This window comes from Pavona decussata, unplaced genomic scaffold (assembly GCF_977016875.1).
Source record: "Pavona decussata unplaced genomic scaffold, jaPavDecu1.1 SCAFFOLD_386, whole genome shotgun sequence".
Taxonomy (NCBI): Eukaryota; Metazoa; Cnidaria; class Anthozoa; order Scleractinia; family Agariciidae; genus Pavona; species Pavona decussata.
In genome coordinates, this window is record NW_028145758.1 from 576,868 (window position 1) to 600,704 (window position 23,837).

Here is a 23,837-nt window from a genome sequence, read left to right on the forward strand (position 1 = left end):
TTTTTATTGTAATGCAAGAGAAGGCAAAATACGATATACTTTCTCTAAACGTAAGGGGAATAAGAGATCAAGCCAAACGGAGGAGCATTTTTCTATATCTCAAAGATCATAACTCAAAAATTTATTTCTTACAAGAAACTTACTCTCAACCAGAAGATGAAATTATTTGGAAAAGCGAATGGGGAGGTGAAATATTTTTCTCTCACGGAACCAGGCATAGTAAAGGTGTTTGCATTCTTTTACACCCTACGGTGCAAAATAAGATCGATTACTCATTCAGTGACAAGGCTGGAAGAATCGTGCTAATTACTTGTGTTCTGAATTCTCTAAAATTATCACTGGTGAATATTTATGCCCCGAATAGCCAAAGTGAACAATTAGAATTCTTACAAAACTTGAACAATTGCCTTATCGACAAGTCAGAAATTTCCACGCTTATTGTAGGTGGCGACTGGAATTGCACACTATCAAAGATAGATAAAATTGGTGGCACAATTTGGAAACCAACAAATTATCGAAACCTGATTTTGACAACTATGGACGCTTTCGATCTCGTAGATATTCAAAGATTACGTCACCCGAGGCTACGTAAATACTCTTATGAATCAAAAGTGTTAAAACTGAAATCCAGAATAGACTTTTTCCTAGTTGCCAAAAATCTGACACAACATGTGAAGAAAAGTGAAATTTATCCTTCTATAGCACCGGATCATCGAGCAATTTACATTTCTTTGTCTTGGACAACTGAAAAGTCTAGAGGACCCGGACTTTGGAAATTCAACAACACTTTACTGAAAGATGAATATTATGTGTCTAAAATCCGTGAAACGTACTCCCGCACACGCGCTGTTTACTCCGATTTGGCAGACGCTCGGCTTCTTTGGGAAATGTTAAAAATGGAAATCAGAGCGGCAACCATTGCTTATAGTAAAAAGAAAGCTAAAGCGACCACTAATAGAGAATTGGAAATTAGGAGACAACTCGAAATTCTGGACCGCAATATTTGCGACAACTTTAACTCTCCCATTATCACGCACATCCTAAATGAATATGAAGATCTCAAAATGGATCTCCAATCTATTTACGAGGAGAAAGGGAGGGCAGCTATTTTTAGATCGAAATGTCGCTGGGTCGAAAAGGGCGAACGTCCAACAAAGTACTTTTTCAATCTGGAGAAAAGAAACTACAACAGGAAGACCATCACTGAACTGCGAATAGAAAGTGAAACAGTAACAAACAACGAGACTCAGATATTAGAAGCTATCGAAAACTATTATAGCGAATTGTACGCTTCAGCAAATAATTCACAGGAAAATAATGTTGATGAATTCACCGAACATTTAAAAATTCCAAAACTATCAGATGCAGACAGGGATAGCATAGAAGGTCCATTATCTTATGAAGAATGCAAAAAAGCTTTAGACACTTTTCAAAACAACAAAGCTCCAGGAGAAGATGGTTTCACGGTTGAATTTTATGCGTTTTTTTTCGATCTGCTAGGACACGATCTTGTTGCTAGTTTCAATGCGGCCTACGATGCAAATGAACTCACCATTTCACAACGAAGAGGCGTTATTACTTTAATTCCCAAGGAAGATGGCTCGCTACTAGAACTTTCAAACTGGAGACCGGTAACACTGCTAAATGTTGATTGCAAGATAGCAACTAAGGCAATAGCAAGGAGAATAGAACCATTATTACCAAATCTAGTGCACACTGATCAAACCGGTTTTATCAAAGGAAGATATATCGGGGAAAATATTAGGCTAATAATCGACATAATGGAACATACGAAGTCAGAAAGCATACCTGGCATTCTAGTATCTCTAGACTTTCGGAAAGCTTTTGATTCTCTAGAATGGTCGTTCATGATGAAAGCACTGGATATATTCAATTTCGGAAAGGGTATTAAACGATGGATCAGCACATTCTATACAAAAATTGAGAGCGCGGCGATAAACAATGGTTTCATGACCAACTGGTTTAGACCGTCAAGAGGAGTGCGACAGGGGTGTCCCCTTTCTCCGTACTTATTTGTGCTTTCCACGGAGATATTATCCAGTAAAATCAGACAAGAACCAAGTATAACAGGAATCAAAATATTCGGGCACGAAATCAAACTGAGCCAATTCGCGGACGACACAAACCTTTTCTGTGCAGATTTGATCTCTGTTGAAAATGCTTTGAAAACGGTGGGAGATTTTGGGAGGCTAGCGGGTCTCAAGTTAAACATAAAGAAATCGAAAGCAATTTGGTTGGGAAAATGGGAAAAAAACAAAAGTTATCCTTTACAACTAAAATGGTTGCATAGTCCGGTTCGCCTCTTAGGAATTCATGTCTCTTATGATGAGAAGGGTAACAATGAACTGAATTTTAATCTGAAAATACGAAAACTTCAAACAAAACTGGATATGTGGAGATCAAGAGACCTTACACTATTTGGGAAGGTACTGATAATTAAGTCCTTAGGATTGTCTCAATTAATTTATTCAGCTTCAATTCTTAATGTTCCCGAAGATATCGCAAGCACAGTGAAAACAAAGCTTTTTAGTTTCTTATGGAAAAACAAAAGGGATAAAATTAAACGAACTGGGCTCTACCAGGATCCGGGGAGAGGCGGAATACGTATGGTAGACATCGACATAATGTTTAAGGCTCTAAAATTAGCCTGGATTCCAAGATTACTGACTCCAGGGAACCAAAATTGGAAAACAGTTCCTAATTATTACCTAAGAAAATTCGGAGGTTTGAACTTTTTACTGAGGTGTAACTACGATGCGAAATACATAAAATCTATTCCATTGTTTTACCGAAATATTCTAGTATACTTCAGTGAATTAAAAACTCTTTACAGCTTTGATCAAGCACAAAATATAATTCTATTCAACAACAAAGAAATACTTGTTGACAGTAAAACCATTTTTATCAGGGAATGGTTTAAAAAAGGTATCCTGTCAATACAAGATCTTTTAAACAATACCGGTCAACCAATGTCCTACCAGGAATTTACGAATAAGTATTCCTGTAAAACTAACTTTCTCCAATACTATCAAGTTATTAGCGCTATCCCAAAGCACTTATTAGCCAAAGCAAAATCAACGAAGCCAATTAACAAAGAGTCATATTCTGATAATAATCTTAGTCTACAATTAAATGAATCGATAACTCTATATCTAAACAAAATCAAGACTAGCGACTTCTACAGGTTATTATGCACAAAAATCCACACGACAGGTCATTCTGGGCCACAGAAATGGAGCAAAGATCTTCCCTTGGATGAAGATAAATGGGAAAAAATATTCACCTCCCTAAAAACCGTCTGTAGAGAGACCAAATTAAAGGAATTTCAATATAAATTAATCCACCGAATTGTAGTCACCAAAAAGGAACTTTACCGCTACGGAATCAAGGAAGATGATGAATGTATATATTGTGGTGAAAAAGACTCTATTGATCATACTTTTAGAGATTGTCATTTCGTCAAGATTTTCATTCAACGGGTTATCAACTGGTTCAATATAGAAAACAAGGTCAAATTCAATCCGTCTAGCGAAGAAAGACTGTTTGGCATCCTCTCGGACTTGCATGAAAAGGCACTAGTGAGGAAATTCAATTATACCATGTTATTTATGAGACACTATATTTACGCCAACAAACTACACAACAAACCAATTCTCCTCCAAGACTTCGTTGATAAAATGATAATTAAATACAGAATTGAAATACTATAAAATACACAGGAAAAAAAACTCCTCTGACTTGATCAATGGAACTTATTACCTCTTGCGTTATTTCCTTTTTTTCTTTTTTTTTTGGTGTTTATGTGTGTGTGTGTGTGTGTGTGCGCGCGTGATGTATTAGAATTGTAAGTAGTGTAAGCATTGTAATTATTAGTAGTACGAGCATTGTATGGTATTGATAGTATAGCAGTATAGCTAATATTGTAAATAATGCAAGTATAGTGAATATTGTTAGTAATATTTAGTATCAGTAGTGTTTAGTACTGTAAACATTTCATATATGTTGTAAGACAAAAAAAAAAAAAAATAAAATAAAAATAATTAAAAAAAAAAAAAAAAAAAAAACTTTTGGAGGTTAGATTTAGCAGGTCTAGGGGTTAGTTTTCTTATTGTTGGGGGTTAGCAATTCTTACATTTGGCGGTTAGATTTCTTACGTTTGGAGTTTAGTAATTCTTACGTTTGGGGGTTAGTAATTACTACGTTTGGGGGTTAGATTTCTTACGTTCGGGGGTTAGTAATTTTTACGGTTAGAGGTTAGATTTCTTACGTTTGGGGGTTAGATTTCTTATCTTTTGTGGCTGAGTAATTCTTACGTTTAAGGGTTAGATCTCTTACGTTTGGGGGTTAGTAATTACTACGTTTTGGGGTTAGTAATTCTTACGTGTGGAGGTTACACTTATTACCTCTAGGGGTTAGTTTTCTTACAGTTGGGGGTTAGCAACTTTTACGTTTAGGGGTTAGATTTTTTACGTTTAGGGGTTAGTAATTATTAGGTTTGGGGGTTGAAATTGTCACGTTTGAGGGGTAAGTAATTCTAACGTTTATTGGTTAGATTTCTTACGTTCGGAGGTTAGTTCTTCTTACGTTTGGGGGTTGGATTTCATGCGTTTGGGGGTGAGTTATTCTTATGTTTGGCGGTTAGGTTTCTTACGTTTGGGGGTTAGTAATTCTTAAGTTGGGAAAATTAGAAACTTAGGTTTGGCATGAGAAATATTAACGGTTAAGGGTTAGGTTTTTTACGTTTGAGGGTTAGTAATTCTTACGTTTGATGGTTAGATTTCCTACGTTCGGGGGTTACTAATTCTAACGTTTGGAGGTTAGACTTTTTAGGTCTAAGGGTTAGTTTTCTTATTGTTGGAGGTTAGCAATTCTTACGTTTGGCGGTTAGATTTCTTACGTTTGGAGTTTAGTAATTCTTAAGTTTGGGGGTCAGACTTTTTACGTTTGGGGGTTAGATTCCTTACGTTTGGAAGTTAGTAATTCTTACGTTTGGAGGTTAGTAATTACTACGTTTGGGGGTTAGATTTCTTACGTTCGGGGGTTAGTAATTTTTTACGTTTGGGGGTTAGATTTCTTACGGTTAGGGGTTAGATTTCTTACGTTTGGGGGTTAGATTTCTTATCTGTTGGGGCTGAGTAATTGTTACGTTTAAGGGTTAGATTTCTTACGTTTGGGGATTCTTAATTTTTACGATTGGGGCTCAGACTTTTTACGTTTTGGGGTTAGATTCCTTACGTTTGGGGGTTAGATTTCTTACCTTTGGGGGTTAGTAATTCTTACGTTTGGGGGTTAGATTTCTCACGTTTGGGGGTTAGTAATTCTTAAGTTCGGAGGTTAAACTTATTAGGTCTAGGGGTTTGTTTTGTTACAGTTGGGGGTTAGCAACTTTTACGTTTGGGGGTTAGTAATTATTAGGTTTGGGGGTTGAAATTGTCACGTTTGAGGGGTAAGTAATTCTAACGTTTATTGGTTAGATTTCTTACGTTCGGAGGTTAGTTATTCTTACGTTGTTAGATTTCATACGTTTGAGGGTGAGTTATTCTTATGTTTGGCGGTTAGATTTCTTACGTTTGCAGGTTAGTAATTCTTTCGTTTGGGATATTGTAATTTTTTACCTTTGGCGGTTAGTTTTCTTACCTTTGGGGGTTAGTAATTCTTACGTTTGGGGGTTAGTAATTCTTAAGTTTAAAAATTAGAAACTTACGTTTGGCTTTAGTAATTTTAACGGTTAAGGGTTAGATTTCTTACGTTTGAGGGTTAGTAATTCTTACGTTTGATGGTTAAAATTTCTTACGTTCGCGGGTTATTAATTCTAACGTTTGGAGGTTAGACTTATTAGGTCTAGGGGTTAGTTTTCTTATTGTTGGGGGTTAGCAATTCTTACGTTTGGCGGTTAGATTTCTTACGTTTGGAGTTTAGTAATTTCTTACGTTTGGGGGTCAGACTTTTTACGTTTGGGGGTAAGTAATTCTTACGTTTAAGGGTTAGTAATTACTACGTTTGGGGGTTAGATTTGTTACGTTCGGAGGTTAGTAATTTTCACGTTTGGGGGTTAGATTTCTTACGTTTGGAGGTGAGATTTCTAATCTTTTGGGGCTGAGTAATTGTTACGTTTAAGGGTTAGATTTCTTATGTTTGGGGGTTAGTAGTTCTTACGATTGGGGGTCAGACTTTTTACGTTTGGGGGTTAGATTCCTTACATTTGGGAGTTAGATTTCTTACCTTTGGGGGTTTGTAATTCTTACGTTTGGGGGTTAGATTTCTTACCTTTGGGAGTTAGTAATGCCTAAGTTTGGAGGTTAGACTTATTAGGTCTAGGGGTTAGTTTTCTTTATCGTGGGGGGTTAGCAATTTTTATGTTTTTCGGTTAGATTTCTTACGTTTTGGGGTTAGTAATTCTTAGGTTTAAGGGTTAGATTTTATTTACGTTTTGGGGTTTGTAATTCTTGCGTTTGAGGGTTAGTAATTCTTACGTTTGGGGGTTAAATTTATTACGTTTGGGGGTTAAATTTATTACGTTTGGGGGTTAGTAATTCTTACGTTTGGGGGTTAGATTTCTTACGTTTGGGAGTTAGATTTCTTACCTTTGGGGGTTAGTAATTCTTACGTTTGGGAATTAGAAACTTACGTTTTGCATTAGTAATTTTAACATTTAAGGGTTAGATTTCTTACGTTTGAGGGTTAGTAACTCTTACGGTTGATGGTTAGTTTTTTTACATTTCGGTGTTAGTAATTCTTACGTTTGAAGGTTAGAATTCTTTCGTTTGAGGGTTAGTAATTCCTAAGTTTGGGGGTTGGATTTGTTACGTTTGGGGATTAGTAATTCCTACGTTAGGGCTTTAGATTTTTTACGTTTGGTAGTTTTTAATTCTTTTGTTTCGGGGTTAGATTTTTATACGTTTGAAGGTTAGTAATTCTTACGTTTAAGGGTTATTTTTTTACGTTTCTAGTTAATGATTGTTAAGTTTTAGGGGTTAGATTTCTTACTTTTAGGGGTTAGTTATTCTTATGTTTGGGGGTATGTAATTCTAACGTTTGGGGGTTAGTAATTTTTACGTTTAGGGGATAGATTTCTTACGCTTCGGGTTTTGGAATTTTATTACGCTTGGGGGTTAGATTTCTTACGTTTGGAGGTTAGCAATTCTTACGTTTAATGGTTTTGATTTTTTTACGTTTGGAGGTTAGTAATTTTTACGTTTTGGGTGTTACAGTTTTTATGTTTGAGGGTTAGTAATTTTAACGTTTAGATGTTAGATTTCTTACCTTTTGGGGGCTAGTAATTCTTACGTTTAAGGGTTAAATTTTTTACGCTTGGTGGTTTGTTAATCTTACGTTTGGGGATTAGATTTCTTACGTTTGGAGTTTAGTAATTCTTACGTTTGGGGTTAGTAATTACTACGTTTGGGGGTTAGATTTCTTACGTTCGGGGGCTAGTAATTTTTACGTTTGGGGGTTAGATTTCTTACGGTTAGGGGTTAGATTTCTTACGTTTGGGGGTTAGATTTTGTTATGTTTAGGGGTGACTAATTGTTACGTTTAAGGGTTAGATTTCTTACGATTGGGGGTTAGTAATTTTTACGATTGGGAGGTCAGACTTTTTACGTTTGTGGTTTAGACTTCTTACGGTTAGGGGTTAGATTTCTTACGTTTGAGGGTTAGTAATTCTTACGTCTGATGGTTAGATTTCTTACGTTCGAGCGTTTGTAATTCTCTTTTTTGGGGGGTTAGTTTTCTTACGTTTCGGTGTTAGTAATTCTTACGTTTTGGGGTTAGTAATTCTTAGGTTTGGGGGTTAGATTTTTCTTGCGTTTCGGGGTTTGTAATTCTTGCGTTTGAGGGTTATTAATCCTTACGTTTGGGGGTTAAATATATTACGTTTGGGGGTTAGTAATTCTTACGTTTGGGGGTTAGATTTCTTACCTTTGGGTGTTAGTAATTCTTACGTTTGGGAATTAGAAACTTACGTTTGGCATTGGTAATTTTTACGTTTAAGGGTTAGATTTCTTACGTTTGAAGGTTAGTAATTCTTACGTTTGATGGTTAGATCTCTTACGTTCGGGCGTTTGTAATTTTTTCTTTGGGGTGGGGGTTAGATTTGTTTCGTTTGGGGATTAATAATAACTACGTTAGGGCTTTAGATTTTTTACGTTTGGTAGTTTTTAATTCTTTTGTTTCAGGGTTAGATTTCTTACGTTTGGGGGTTAGTAATTCTTACGTTTAAGGGTTATTTTTTTTACGTTTATTGTTGATGATTGTTAAGTTTAGGGGTTAGATTACTTACTCTTAGGAGTTAGTTATTCTTATGTTTGGGGGTATGTAATTCTAACGTTTGGGGGTTAGTAATTTTTACGTTTAGAGGTTAGATTTCTTACGTTTTCGGTCTGGTAATTCTTACGTTTAGGGGATAGATTTCTTACGCCTCGGGTTTTGGAATTTTATTACGTTTGGGGGTTAGATTTCTTACGTTTGGAGGTTAGCATTTCTTACGTTTAATGGTTTTGATTTCTTACATTTGGGGGTTAGTAATTTTTACGTTTTGGGTGTTACATTTTTTATGTTTGAGGGTTAGTAATTTTTACGTTTAGATGTTAGATTTCTTACCTTTTGGGGGCTAGTATTTCTTACGTTTAAGGGTTAAATTTTTTACGCTTGGTGGTTTGTTTTTCTTACGTTTTGGGATTAGATTTCTTACGTTTGGAGTTTAGTAATTCTTACGTTTGGGGGTTAGTAATTACTACGTTTGGGGGTTAGATTTCTTACGTTCGGGGGCTAGTAATTTTTACGTTTGGGGGTTAGATTTCTTACGGTTAGGGGTTAGATTACTTACGTTTGGGGGTTAGATTTTGTTATGTTTAGGGGTGACTAATTGTTACGTTTAAGGGTTAGATTTCTTACGATTGGGGGTTAGTAATTTTTACGATTGGGAGGTCAGACTTTTTACGTTTGTGGGTTAGTAATTCTAACGTTTGGAGGTTAGACTTATTACTTCTAGGGGCTAGTTTTCCTACGGTTGGGGGTTAGCAACTTTTACGTTTGGGGGTTAGTAATTCCAACGTTTGGAGGGTAGACTTATTACTTTTAGGGGTTAGTTTTCTTACGGTTGGGGGTTAGCAATTGTTTCGTTTGCGGTCAGATTTCTTACGTTTTGGGGTAAGTAATTCTTAGGTTTAAGAGTTAGTATTTTTTACGTTTCGGGGTAGATTTGTTACGTTTGTGGGCTAGTAATTATTATGTTTGGGGGTTAGTTTTTATACGGTTGCAGGTTAGTAATTCTTACGTTTGGAGGTTAAATTCTTTCACGTTTCAGGGTTTGTAATTTTTGCGTTTGAGGGGTAGTAATTCTTAAGTTTGGGCGTTAGTAATTCTTACGTTCGGGGGTTAGTAATTATAACGTTTGGAGGTTAGACTTATTAGGTCTATGGGTTAGTTTTCTTATTGTTGGGGGTTAGCAATCTTACGTTTGGCGGTTAGATTTCTTACGTTTGGGGGTTAGTAATTCTTACGTTTAGGGGTTAGATTTGTTACTTTTGAGGATTAGGAATTCTTACGTTTGGTTTATAACTTTATTGTGTTTTGGGGGTAGTTTCGTTACGTTTAGGGGTTAGTAATTCTTACGTTTGGAAGTTAGTTACGTTCGCAGGTTAGTGATTCTTACGTTTGGGGGTATTTTTTTCTTTACGTTTGGGAGTTAGATTTCTATTGTAGAGGTTAGTAATTTTTACGTTTAGGGGTTAGATTTCTTACGTTTAGGGGCTAGTAACACTTACGTTTAAGGGTTAGATTTCTTACGCTTAAGGGTTAGTAATTTTTACCTTTATGGGTTAGATTTTTCACTTTTTTGGGTTAGTAATTCTTAAGTTTAAGTGGTTAGTTTTCTTACGCTTAGAGTTAATAATTGTTACGTTTAGAAGTTAGATTTCTTACGCTTAGGGGTAAGTAATTCTTACTTTTGGGGGTTAGATTTCTTACGTTCGGGCGTTTGTAATTCTTACATTTGGAGGTTGGATTTTTTACATTTGGGTGTTAGTATTTTTTACGTTTGGGGGTTAGATTTGTTTCGTATGGGAGTTAGTAATTGTTAAGTTAAGGGTTGGATTTGATACGTTTGGTTGTTATTAATTCTTACTTTTCAGGGTTAGATTTCTTACGTTTGGGGTTTAGTAATATTTACGTTTAAGGGTTAGATTTCTTACGTGTAGGGTTTAGCATTTCTTATGTTTGGGGGTGAGTAATTTTTACGTTTGGGGATATTTTTCTCCTTACGTTTGGGGGTTAGGTTTTTATTGTGGAGGTTAGTAATTTTTACGCTTAGGGGTTAGATTTCTTACGTTTGGGGGCTAGTAACTCTTACGTTTATAGGTTAGATTTCTTACGCTTAGGGGTTAGTAATTCTTACTTTTGGGGGTTAGATTTCTTAATTTTTTGGGTTAGTAATTCTTAAGTTCAAGGATTAGTTTTCTTACGTTTAGAGTTAATAATTGTTACGTTAAGAGGTTAGATTTCTTACGCTTAGGGGTTAGTAATTCTTACGTTTGGGTGTTAGATTTCTTACGTTTGGAGGTTAGTAATTCTTACGTTTGGGGGTTAGATTTCGTGTGTTTGGAGGTTAGTATTTTTTACGTTTGGGGGTGAAATTTCTTGCGTTTGGGGTTTAGTTCATCTTACGTTTGAGAGTTAAGTTTTCTACATATAGGGTTAATAGTTCATACGTCTGGGTGTTAGATTTGGGGTTAGTTATTCTTACGTTTGGGGGTTACATTTTGTTACGTTTATGGGTTAGTAATTCTTACGTTTTTGGGTTACATTTTTTACGTTTGAAGGTTGGTAATTTTTACGCTTGGGTGTTAGATTTCTTCCGTTTGGGGGTTAGTAGTTCTTACTTTGGGGGTAAATTTTCTTACGTTTATGGGTTAGTAATTCTTACGTTTGAATATTAGTTTTCTTTCGTTTGAGGGTTAGTTCTTATTACGTTTAGGGTTTAGATTTCTTACTTTTAAGGGTTAGTAATTCATACCTTTGGTTGTTTTTAATTCTTACCTTTAAGGGTTAGATTTTTTACGTTTGGGGGATAGTAGTTCCTACGTTTGAGGGTTAGTTTACTTACGTTTGGGGGTTAGTATTTCTTACGTTTGGAAGTTGGATTTTTTACGTTTGGGGCTTATTAATTCTTTCGATTGAGGGGTTTTTAATTCTTACGTTTGACGGTTAGATTTCTTACGTTTAGGGCTTAGTAATTGTTACGTTTTGGGGTTAGTAATACTTACGTATAAGGGTTAGATTTCTTACGTGTAGGGGTTAGCATTTCTTATGTTTGGGGGTTTTTAATTCTTACGTTTTGGGGGTATTTTTCTCCTTACGTTTGGGGGTTAGATTTCTATTGTGGAGGTTAGTAATTTTTACGTTTAGGGGTTAGATTTCTTACGTTTGGGGGTTAGTAATTCTTGCCTTTAGGGGTAAGATTTCTTACTTTTTTGGGTTAGTAATTCTTAAGTTTAAGGGTTAGTTTTCTTATGTTTAGAGTTAATAATTGTTACGTTTGGGGATTAGTTTTCTTACGTTTGGAGGTTAGTAATTCTTACGTTTGGGGGTTAGATTTCGTGTGTTTGGAGGTTAGTATTTTTTACGGTTGGGGGTTAGATTTCGTACGTTTGGGGGTGAAATTTCTTGCGTTAGGGGTTTAGTAATTCTTACGTTTAGGAGTTAAGTTTTTACATATAAGGTAAATAGTTCATACGTCTGGGTGTTAGATTTGGGGTTAGTTATTCTTACGTTTGGGGGTTACATTTTTTACGTTTGGGTGTAAGCAATTCTTACGTTTGGGGGTTAGTAATTCTTACGTTTTTGGGTTACATTTTTGACGTTTGAAGGTTGGTAATTTCTACGCTTGGGTGTTAGATTTCTTCCGTTTGGGGGTTAGTAATTCTTACTTTGGGGGTTATTTTTCTTACGTTCATGGGTTAGTAATTCTTACGTTTGAATGTTAGTTTTCTTAAGTTTGAGGGTCAGTTCTTCTTACGTTTAGGGTTTAGATTTCTTAAGTTTTAGGGTTAGTAATTCGTACCTTTGGGTGTTAATAATTGTTACCTTTAAGGGTTAGATTTTTTACGTTTGGGGGATAGTAGTTCCTACGTTTGAGGGTTAGTTTACTTACGTTTGGGGGTTAGTATTTCTTACGTTTGGAAGTTGGATTTTTTACGTTTGGTGCTTATTAATTCTTACGATTAGGGGTTTGTAATTCTTACGTTTGACGGTTAGATTTCTTACGTTTGGGGGTTAGTAATTTTTACGTTTGATGGTTAGATTTCTTACGTTTGGGGGTTAGTAATTTTTACGTTTGATGGTTAGATTTCTTACGTTCGGGCGTTTGTAATTCTTACGTTTGGGGGTTGGATTTTTTACATTTTGGTGTTAGTATTTTTTACGTTTGGGGGTTAGTAATTCTTACGTTTGAAGGTTTGAAGGTTTTTGGGAGTTAGTAATTCTCAAGTTTGGGGGTTGGATTTGTTACGTTTGGTTGTTATTAATTCTTACTTTTCAGGGTTAGATTTCTTACGTTTGAGGGTTAGTAAGATTTACGTTTAAGGGTTAGATTTCTTACGTGTAGGGTTTAGCATTTCTTATGTTCGGGGGTTAGTAATTCTTACGTTTGGGGGTATTTTTCTCCTTACGTTTGGGGGTTAGATTTGTATTGTGGAGGTTAGTAATTTTTACGTTTAGGGGTTAGATTTCTTACGTTTGGGGGCTAATAACTCTTACGTTTAAGGGTTAGATTTCTTATGCTTAGGGGTTAGTAATTCTTACCTTTAGGGGTTAGATTTCTTACTTTTTTTGGTTAGTAATTCTTAAGTTTAAGGATTAGTTTTCTTACGTTTAGAGTTAATAATTGTTACGTTTAGGGGTTAGATTTCTTACGCTTAGGGGTTAGTGATTCTTACGTTTGGGGGTTAGATTTCTTGCGTTTGGAGGTTAGTAATTCTTACGTTTGGGGGTTAGATTTCTTACGTTTGGGGGTGAAATTTCTTGCGTTTGGGGTTTAGTAATTCTTACGTTTAAGGAGTAAGTTTTCTACATATAAGGTTAATAGTTCATACGTCTGGGTGTTAGGTTTGGGGTTAGTTATTCTCACGTTTGGGGGTTAAATTTCTTTGATAAGGTTAATAGTTCATATGTTTGGGTGTTAGATTTCTTACGTTTTGGGGTTAGTAATTCTTACGTTTGGGGGTTAGTAATTCTTACGTTTGGGGGTTGGATATCTTCCGTTTGGGGTTTAGTAATTGTTATGTTTGTGAGTTAGATTTCTTATGTTTATGGGCTAGGAATTAATACGTTTGGGGTTTGGATTTCTTACGCTTGGGGGTTAGTAAATATTAAGTTTAATGGCTAGATTTTTTATGTTTGGAGGTTAGTAATTGTTACGTTTAGGGGTTAGATTTCTCTCGTTTGGGGGTTAGTAACTCTTACGTTTAAGGGTTAGATTTCTTACGTTTAGGAGTCTGTAATTCTTACCTTTGATGGTAAGATTTTTTACGTTTGGGGGTTAGTAATTCTCACGTTTAGGGGTAGGATTTCTCAGGTTTAAAGGGTTATTAATTTGTACGCTTGGGGGTTAGATTTCGTACTTTCGTGGGTTAGGTTTCTTACGTTTTGGGGTTAGTAATTCTTACCTGTAAGGGTTAGATTTCTAACGTTTAGGAGTTAGTAATTCTTATGCTTGGAGATTAGTTTTGTTACGTTTGGGGTTGCTAATTCTTACGTTTGGGGGTTAGATTTCTTACGTTCGGGGGTAGTATTTCTTTTGTTTTAGGGTTAGTTTTTTTTTACCTTTGGGGGCTAGTAATTCTTACTTTTGGGGGTTAGCTTTCCTATGTTTTGGTGGTTAGTAATTCTTACGTTTGGGGATTAGATTTCTTACGTTTGGAAGTTAGTAATTCTTGTGTTTTTGGGGTTAGAGTTTTTACGTTAAGGAGGTATTATTTCTTACATTTAGGGGTTAGATTTTTTTACGTTTGGGGGTTTAGATTTTTTACGTTTGGGAGTTAGTAATTCTTACGTTTGGGTGTTAGATTTCTCACGTTTTGAGGATAGAAATTCTTACGTTTGGGTTTTAGATTTGTTACGTGTAGGGGTTAGCATTTCTTACGTTTGGGTGTTAGTAATTCTTACGTTTGAGGCTTTGTTTTTTTAGGTTTGAGGTTTTGTAATTCTTACGTTTGGGGGTTAGATTTCTCACCTTTGGGGGTTAGTAATTGTTACATTTGGGGGTTAGATTTTTTTACGTTTTGGGGTTAGTAATTCTAACGTTTGGGGGTTAGATTTCCTACTTTTGGGGTTAGTAATTCTTTTCTTTTGGCGGCAGAAAAAAAAACGTGCTGTGTGAAAAAGATAGAGCTGTAGTGAAAATACGCCAAAGCGAAAATAAAGCGCCTGAAACAAAATATAATTGAAGACTAGAAGAAAACTCTTTCTTCGGATTTGACACGAAATACTGTCTCGTGCCAGGAAATTAAAACAAATTGGCAATTGTTTAAGTTGAATCAGGGTTATTCAAGGCTATGTAGTTTCTATTTAAAAGTGTTTCGCCGAGAAAGAATGCGTTTCTTTTACCGATTTAATGCTGAAAATAAAGTAGAGAATTCCTCTGTGACGGTCAGTAGCAACTACACTATAGCCCAGCAACACAACCAACACCCTGATCAATCCCCGTTCGGAGGCTTTCTCGTATAAGATCCTCTGTAAACCACGAATTCTTAACGCTGCTTTTCATCCCAGATGAAAGCAAACTGACGGGCAGTCTCAAAACTAGCGTTTGATTTAATCAAAGATTATTACCCCTGCTAGGAACTTTTTTAAAGCAAAATAACCGAATTAGCGACCTAATTGTTCTTTTATAAGAGAAAGAGAAAAGAAAACATAAAAACTGAATTGATACTACCTTATTTTTCATACGCTCATCATCATCATTTTAGTCGATGCTGTCGTCATCATTCTCAGTAAAATCGTATAGTTGAACATATTTCTTCAAACAAAGGCTTTGCGTACACCACGGTCGCCAGAACGACGAAGGCTAATGTAAAAATCAGCCTCATGTTTTCTTGTCGACAATTTCTTTCTTTTCAGCTAAGCTCCGAACAAGATGTAACTATATTCACCACGAGTAAGTCAGCTTCCAAACGCTTGCTGCTCCTTTATAAAAGTTTGTGAAGCAGATGGCCGTCAATCGTTGGATAACAAATTCAATACACCTGATTATGGGAAAATTTGAAGGCAAACAGCTTAAGGAAAGTATATTTGAAGTTTTAGACACTGTTTTAACAGCTTTTTCATAACCTGCTAAAGTCTTAAAGCGTCAAAAAAATCCGTTTTACTTTAAGAAGCAAATAGATAAAATGAGATTGAACATTTTCAAATTGTATATAAAGACAGAGAATTATACTGAACAATCTATCGACGTTGTGAAAAGGTAATCCCCCCTAGAAATCAACTCAGTTTTGATTTTCCTTTCATTTATCATGTTGATAGCGTCAATGAGTTTGCTTTTACTGCGCAATTATATCACGACTGAATTATAAGATATTCCATTTACTTGACAAACGTTAAATTTAATTTGCTTTGTAAGTTTTCGATTTAGAAAAAAGTAATATTTTTTTCGAGTGTTGTGAGCAGCTGAGTTTTACTGCGATCTGCGCGCGAAAAAAGTATCCTGAAAGAGTTGCAGTTTATAACACAGAAAAGGCTTACAACATGCTAACTTAATTCATATCAGTAAAAAATTACATGCCTCCCGTAAGCTGTTACCATGCTCCCATTCAGTTCAAACCTGTTAACTAAGAACATTGTTGTTTCCTGTTTTCATATTTATAACTGCTAAAGTCTAAACACGTCCGTTTTTGTCTCGTTAAAAAAAGTGTCATCAGTAACTGAGGAATCAAATTTTTATCGCTAAAAGAGTATTTTCCCTAATGTATACTTTTTACTTTTTTAAGTAGGGGGTGGGTATAGTAACTTAGTTAGTCAGATCAACTACAAAATCACACGAAAAAAAAAAAACTTAGAAAATTGAAACATGAGTTCATGCGATATTGGGTTTGCCAGGTGACGTTATTCCTTAACAGACTCAACCCAGGCGTGCAAGGTGATGCCGACTGGAAAGTAAAAACATGAACAACGCATTGGGTTTGGAAAAGAGCTAGCGCTTATCACAAATATCAGAGAACAAACTGACCCATTACGAGATTTGTATGTTAAACTGGTTAGATATTTTGTCGGTTAAAATACCTGAGTCCCTCAGAAATATTACGAGACGTCATTACAAAGATTGCAAAGAATCGTTTTAGGTTAAGGGGTTTCTAAGGATTTGAATTTTAGCATTCGGCATTTTCAAATGACTATTTTACAAATTGGGTAACCATTCAATTTTGTCTGACAATCTTAATTGAACGTGGGTAGTTTTGGTCGATTCTGCAATTGAAAACTAATATGCATGAGTTTAAAATTTGCAAAGTTGTTTATTCTTGATTGCAGCTGAGTCTGAAATTAAAGTGCAAATTGTGAAGTGTCTGGTTGACATTACACGTTTCATTTAAAGTTATAACAAAATAAAGAGAAAAATTTTAGATTTTCATTTTTGACCATAGAAACAAGCTTTCTAGTAGGATCTTACAAAAAGAAAAAATTTTGAAAAAGAGTAAATATTTGCCGAGAAAATGGGATATACGTGGTTTTCACCTGAAATAACACTTTCCTTTCATTGACAACATATATATTGCTGTTTTCTCAATCTTATATCTTCGCTTGGAGGAGACACTTTCAAGAGTTAAAACTGAAAAAAAAATTGGTCAATTTAAGTCAAATTCGATCATGTCGGGGAATTTGAAAGTTCTAAAAATTTGTTCTTTGAAAATCCATTTCCGTTCATTGACTCCTCATTCTTTTCCCGCCGTTTGAAAACAATTCTATAACTTTTGAACGCAATCGAATTAAGGAAAACCCAACACGATCTTTGAGCCATTGGGATCCTGGCCTCCAGAAAAAAAAATTCCAAAATGTGAAAACCGCATTGATTTGGAACGCTAGCACAACGATCTGGTCCTTTAAGTTTCGACTGTGGGGAAAACTCAGGAATTCAATTTCGTAAAACGCCAATGAAATATTTAAATAGCCAGTTCTATAAGCTTAAATTTGATATAGAATTTTGAGTACCTGTGATATAAAGTTACGCATTTCGTTTTTGCACTTGTTTGGGAGAAACGAGGGAGTGCAGCAAAGTCAGGCTGATCTATTAACAGGAAAGCGACGTTACTCAACGAGAATATAAGAGCGAAATAATTAAAATGTTGATTAATATATTCCAACATTGGGATTATTTTTTGACTTTTTAACAGGGAAATTGTGCAACCTAAAATAGTTTGATTTGTTTGATTCTTTAGCTGAAAATTTATAAATTGTCGAACATTTTTGTAAGCGGAATGTTAATCCCCGAATTTACGAGCTGCTCTAGGCTTTTCCGAAAATACAAGCTGATCTTTTTTCACTCCTTTAATGATGTATTCTCCTCTCCTTCGTTTTTCAGCTATGCGTAACTGTCAGTTGACCTTTTTGTAAATGAAAACGCTGTTTTTCATCAAAATTGAATTCCAAATTCTCAGGCAGGTAATGTCTTTCCGAACAGATGTTCAACCGAAACTAATCATTGGCTGGTGTCTCTTTGTGAAGCACTGAAAGCCTTATATTCCAGCAATATGGTGACAAAATTGTTCACTTAGGGGTAAAAGCACCAAATTTGGCATGGTGATAGTACTTCGGTTGCTGATCAATATTAGCTATGGACTTATGTATATTTCTTCCAGAGAGGGTATATTTTGCACTTAGGGGGGTGGGGTGGTTGCAATTCTCATAAAATTGCTATAATCCCCTACACCCCCCCCCCCCCCCCCCGCCAACAACACAACAACAACACAGTCTGTTTTTGGCCAAGAGAGAAATTTATTTTCTAGAATAACAAAAGTGATTCGAACAGTTACAAACTAGGAAGCGAAATAAACCTCTCTGCCACCTCACCGAAAGACGCTAATAACAAACGGGCGGGTGGGTGGGAAAAACAATACCACTTGACTTAAAACACTGATGGCGCTACGAGAGCTCTAGCAAAACTGAAACCTAATAGTGTAAGCAGCAAAGAATAGACAAAAGGTGTGTCGCGTTACGTGTGCAATTAAACCCTTTGCGCAATAGCGCCCAAAGGAAGAAAATGTTCCCCGCCAACAACACAACAACAACACAGTCTGTTTTTAGCCAAAGAGAAGGTTATTTCCTAGAATAACAAAAGTTATTCGAACAGTAACAAACTAGGAGGCGAAATAAACCTCTCTGCCACCAAAATCGGCAGAAAACAAACTGATAAAAACGGGAACAGCAAAGACAACGAGAAATTATGGCGGCAAGGAAAGAATGGCAGAACGTAATTGAGTCGCAAGTGCGAGCTTAGATTCTAAGCTAAACCGATGTGGAATAAACACGTTCGAAGCTGAGAAACAAAACTGCGCTGAATGAGAGGCATGATACCCGAGGGACCCGGTAAAAGAAAAATCGGGCAGGAGCGGAGAGCGGGAACCAACTCAATCATACGGCGATATGCAGAGACCGGACATAATGGACTGCCAGGAATACCAAGTAAACGAATATGAAGCAATCGTTCACCAAACTGAATTATCTTTGTGCACTTAAAGGTGACAAGAAGCCCGTGGGTGGTCATAGCCACATCACCACGAGTCAGGTGACGTCGAGGATCAAATTTCTTGAGTAATGGTGGAACGATATTAGCCAGACGAGCCATAAGGAAAAAGACACATAATAGAGTAGCCGAGCGCGGGTAACCGTTAAACATAAGAATAGAGGAAAGTTAATGCAAAAGAGAGGGAGAAACCGGCGGCGCTCTACGATGTGTATGCAATGCATTGCGAGCTATACCACGTAAAGTAAGAGAAAGGATGAAATCTTTTGTGAACGGGTAATCCGCGCCCGAAAATAAATGTAGCAATTTAACGCTACTTAAATAATTTCGAATAGAAGGTAGGGTTAAAGGGCGACTCAAAAATTGTACATAAATACATAAAGTCGTTAACACAGCCAGGACTGGCGTCAATTTAAAATAAAAACAAGACAAAAAGAAAGCCTTAAATTGAGTGCGTAAATTACCGTACGTCCAACAGCTGTATGCGGATCGCTGAGAATGGCGAAATCCTGACGAAGTCGCCGAAGTTCTGGAAAGCGTAAAACGAAGGAAGGCTGGATCAGAAATGATTGTCAAATTGAAACATGTCATCAGGAACAGAAACGGCATGGAACTTTGCGTGTTGCGCGTGGGCTAAAAATTGATTTCTACCAGCAAGGTCGCACGAGTCTCAGCGCGAAAGAAGGTCTGCGTAGCAGTTTGAGACACCTGGAACGTGAACAGCACGAACTTCGAATTCGTGAATAGCCGCAAGATAACAAAGTTCGCGCAAAAACGAGTTCAAGAAAGAGTTCCCACACCGTCCAGTATTTAGTACAGTCACGGCCACCGCGTTATCGCAACGCACTGATAAACGTAAGCTATACCACCTTGAGCCCCATAATTTTAAGGCGACAATGATTGTCAACAGCTCCAGGCAATTAATGTCAAGAGTCTTTTGAACAACGAGCGACGGAAAAACCGCATAAAAATATTGGTCGCCACAGAGTCCACCGCAGCCCGTCAAACATTCGTCAGTAGAAAACACTTCACCGGGAGAAGACCAGTGTGAGGTAGTAATCATGGAGCTACCATTATAAGCCCTGAGAAAACGCCGCCACCATGCGATATCCTAGCGAAATTCCGCTGTCAAATTGATATGATGATGATTGAAATGAACCTTACGGTAAAGAATGAGAATACGGGCGATAAAGATACGACTCTGACGTTTTCCCACTAAAGACTGAAGGGCAGTCTTAGTTGCTGTCCGTTTTTGAATCCAGTGGTCGAGCAATCAGTCAATTTCGCAGTCTCTAAGGGCTCACCGAAAGAGTAAAGGGCCCTAATGAGCTACACCTTTGTTTAGTTTTTATGCGAGAGTTTGGCTATTATATTTTATTTGGAGCATGTCGAAATGAACGAAATCACTGTGAAACTTCTAAAGATAACGAAACATACTTTCAGGAACACAACTTACAGTAAAGCAATACGATTTCGCTTCACCATGCAAGAATGAGAATCAATAATTTCGATGGCATCGAAAATGGCGGAGGCTGTATAGGGTCCTTTAACGCGTCTTTACTCAACTCGACACCTAAACAAGGCATAACGGTAGAGGGCAGTCATGATTTTTCTGAAGATTCTTGTAAACCGAGAGGAGACAATAAATCGCTAAACGCCAATAAAATCGCCCAAAACGTTAAACACCAAACGTCCTTGTTGTGATGCGATCCAGGCAACGGCCGAAGTAGAGCGTTGGCACGCCATAGCGGCAGAGCGCAATCCCATCGCGAGAACGGTGTCAAAATAAAAATGTTTGTCCCAAGTGTATCCGAGAAAAGGATAGTCTTTGGGGTCCACGGGAAACTGGCGATACGCCTTTCGAAAGTCGCGCTTGTACAGATAACAACCACGACCTAGAGTAACCACAGCATCCACAATGTAATCGATTGTAGGATAACGTAATTCAAGCGGTTCCCCTAAATAAGAGTCACTAGGAATGCCATCATTCACGGAATGACCGCATGGCCAGCTTAAATCAACGATAACTCTCCTCTCCTCTGAATCCCGTTTTGCCACGGTATTGAGAGGAGAGACCACGAATCTTTGCACGAGCGGCACAGTGTCAAACGGCCCGGCAAGTCTGCCGAGTTTGAGTTCGTTAGACAGGTACGGGTTAACATGGTCTGGAAAGTCCAAAGCGCCCCGAGGTGTTCGAAAATCACAAATAGGCAAAGTATCAGACATACAGTCGAACCTCCATGTGCGACCACCTCTCGTAAGCGACCACCTCTCATTAGCGACCACTTTTCCAAAATACCAAAAGTTTTTAAGTCAAGTCACTATAGGTGGAACCCTCTCGTAGGCGACCACCTCTCGTAAGCGAGCACTTTTAGAGATGATTGTTTAAAATTTTCAATTGTTTTTAACCTCCCGTAGGCGACCGCTTGCCACACAATCTGCTGTATCTCTCACGGGCGAAAATTCAAATCATTACAGCGGACGCCGTAAATCTCACAGTCAGAGCTACCGGAAATGCTTCCCGACATAGCTTAGCATTGAAACAATTGATAAAATACACGTGCGCTATAGTCACACTGAAATAAACTTTAATCAGATTGAATCCTTTGTAGGAAAAAAATATCTCTTATCTTTTATCTTTCTTATCTTTTTGCTTATGTTCCGTTCCCTGAAAAAAAATTAGGCAGCGCCACCTGGAGTAATAACAGAGTCAAGTTGCTTTCACAACAATAATATTGTCTCAATCCCTGAATTAAGTAATTTGCCATAGACCCTCAGACTTTTTGCCTAGAATAATTTTGGACCAGTCTTGATATACTTGTAGCTAAGAATAGTTATTACCATGGGTTTCGATAAGCACTGGCAAAAGGGTTAGGTCTCCGCAATTACCATATGTAAATTACCCGAAATTTAGACCCCCTGTGGTCTGACCTCTGGTAAGCGACCACCTCCCGTAAGCGACCACGTATCCTTGACATTATGGGTGGTCGCTTACGGGAGGTTCGACTGTATAACCAATCGGCAAACCAAATTCAAGAAATTCGCAAATAATTTTACCCGGATAATCTTAAAGCAGTTCACGCCACATGGCGATATTTAATGTAGAAAAGACCGGAAGCCGCGCAATTCGATAATTGGGTTGACCAGTAAGAGCTACAGCGCGATGTACATCTAGAAAACTGGAAAACGTAGAGCTGAGCCGCAACGACAAGCGAAGAGCAGAAACGCTTTGAATGAAACGGACACGAACAACCCTAAAGTCTTGAATCATCAACAAAAGGAGAAACAGTAAGTTTTGCACTGTCATGAAATCGTTCAAGTCTCGTACATAAAACGTCATGATCAAAAACCTCAGAAACGAAACACTCACTCGAGAAAGCACCTTCATCATATGGTGAACGAAGGTGCTCGACGAAACTAGTTTTTTGCCCCAGAGGTAGTGGAACTAGGACACTCCTTCAAGCCCTCGGGATGTAAAGCTTGTGTGCCTCCTTTCACCCAGCAGTCGGCACAAATGTGGCGGAGCCATTTACGTTCGTCGCGGAGAAAACCGTAATGATCTTGTTGAAAAGAGCACGTGCTTCTCTGATAATCTCGACAAAACAGAACGGGAACAGTAGCGGAAGAAGAAGCGCTCGCGGGGCGGCTTAGTTGCCTAAAGATGACCGTACAAAGTACGACTTTCTAAATGTAGAAACGAATCCTCCCATTTGAGTAATCCACGATCGATCTCTAACAAAAACGCGCCGTGGAAACTTAGCACAGCCTGCCAGTCGTAAAGCTGGGAAAAATACATTGACGAAACCAGATGTTTGAGACGTGAGGAATGTTCCACCTCTGATAAATCTTGGTAGATAAGAGGATCTGGCCATAACCGGCAACGAATTCTGCGAGCGAAAGCTCTTCATATTTGAAGTCGCAGCGACCGTGAGTAATGCTGAGATAACAATGTGGCCTTGACTGAGAATACAGGACGGTGCTTGTTATCTCAGCTTCTTTTCCAGACTTGAGAGACTTACCGGCGTGCGCGTGTGACATCTTGTCCTTCCTACGAAGTGGACTTTGTATCTCGCTGTCTTCACCATCAGAATTACTACTGGACGCGCTGGAGTCTACCAAACTAAGCTGGGCAACGTGACGATCAGCTTTCCGGGAGAGATGGGCCATAGCCCGTAATACGGCAGAAACCACAGGCGTCCCAAGCTCACGCTTAGAGAAAGCGAAAAATTAATTATCTATTTATTCATAAATGCGTCACGGCTGTGTGACTTGGAACGTGACCTTTCATCTTACGCGGTGTTAGGTTACATGATAACCGTTGAGAATTTGAACGCTTTATAAGACGTTGTATGGGGAATAAACTATTGTTCATTTAGAACGCTAAATACTTTATAATATCCTCATTTTTTGCGTAATATGATCAAAAAACTCCCCTCTTGTGTTTCCGTTGTGCTTTTTCGTTATTTTCGCCGTTTTGGGGCTTTTTATGCCACCACTGTTCTCCACTTCATAAGACGGAGTCAAGGCAGCACACCCGGGTTTCGACCGTTTCCAACTCGGAGGCGGTTTTCGTCCAGAAAATCCATCCGATTAGAATTTTTTCGCCCACAGTTAAGGGTCTATTTTCCTTGCACCCGCGCAAATGTTTCTTCTTCGAAAATCCTCGCGCATTACGCTGAAGATGAGCATTTTTCACCGCCGATTCCACGATCGCCCTTTCTGCGGCACCTTGTAATATTGTGATCGATCACGGCCGTGGAAGAAGCTTGGGTCCAAGGTCAAATTTCACGCTACCCAGGGTGGTACAGTCAGTTAACGGGGTAAGTAATGAACATTTCAAAATTGACCGTACCACCCTAACAGGAATTTGCATACTCTTGGTAAATTCTATTTTATCGGTTATTTGACGAATGCTTTCTCCAATGAATCTACCCTTAATGTACCCCGACTGGGAAGGGTGAATTTTCGAGCTGCTTGTGGAATTAAGAAACTTAGCTTTTCAACGTAGTAGTTGTCGGACAAGAGAGAATTGTTGAATTTCCAGAAGCCCGGTGACGAGGACGACTTGCTTCATTAAATGATAACG

The 23,837-nt window shown here is 37.7% G+C and overlaps 1 protein-coding gene and 2 pseudogenes across 5 annotated transcripts in view; all 3 read right to left on the reverse strand.

The window, feature by feature from the left end:
• LOC146451470 (uncharacterized) overlaps positions 1–23,837 on the reverse strand; it is a 236,248-nt gene that overhangs the window by 111,024 nt on the left and 101,387 nt on the right. The gene's annotated exons all lie outside the window — the stretch shown is intronic.
• LOC146451476 (uncharacterized) lies at positions 18,036–20,021 on the reverse strand (annotated as a pseudogene).
• Positions 20,230–20,977, reverse strand: LOC146451477 (uncharacterized; annotated as a pseudogene).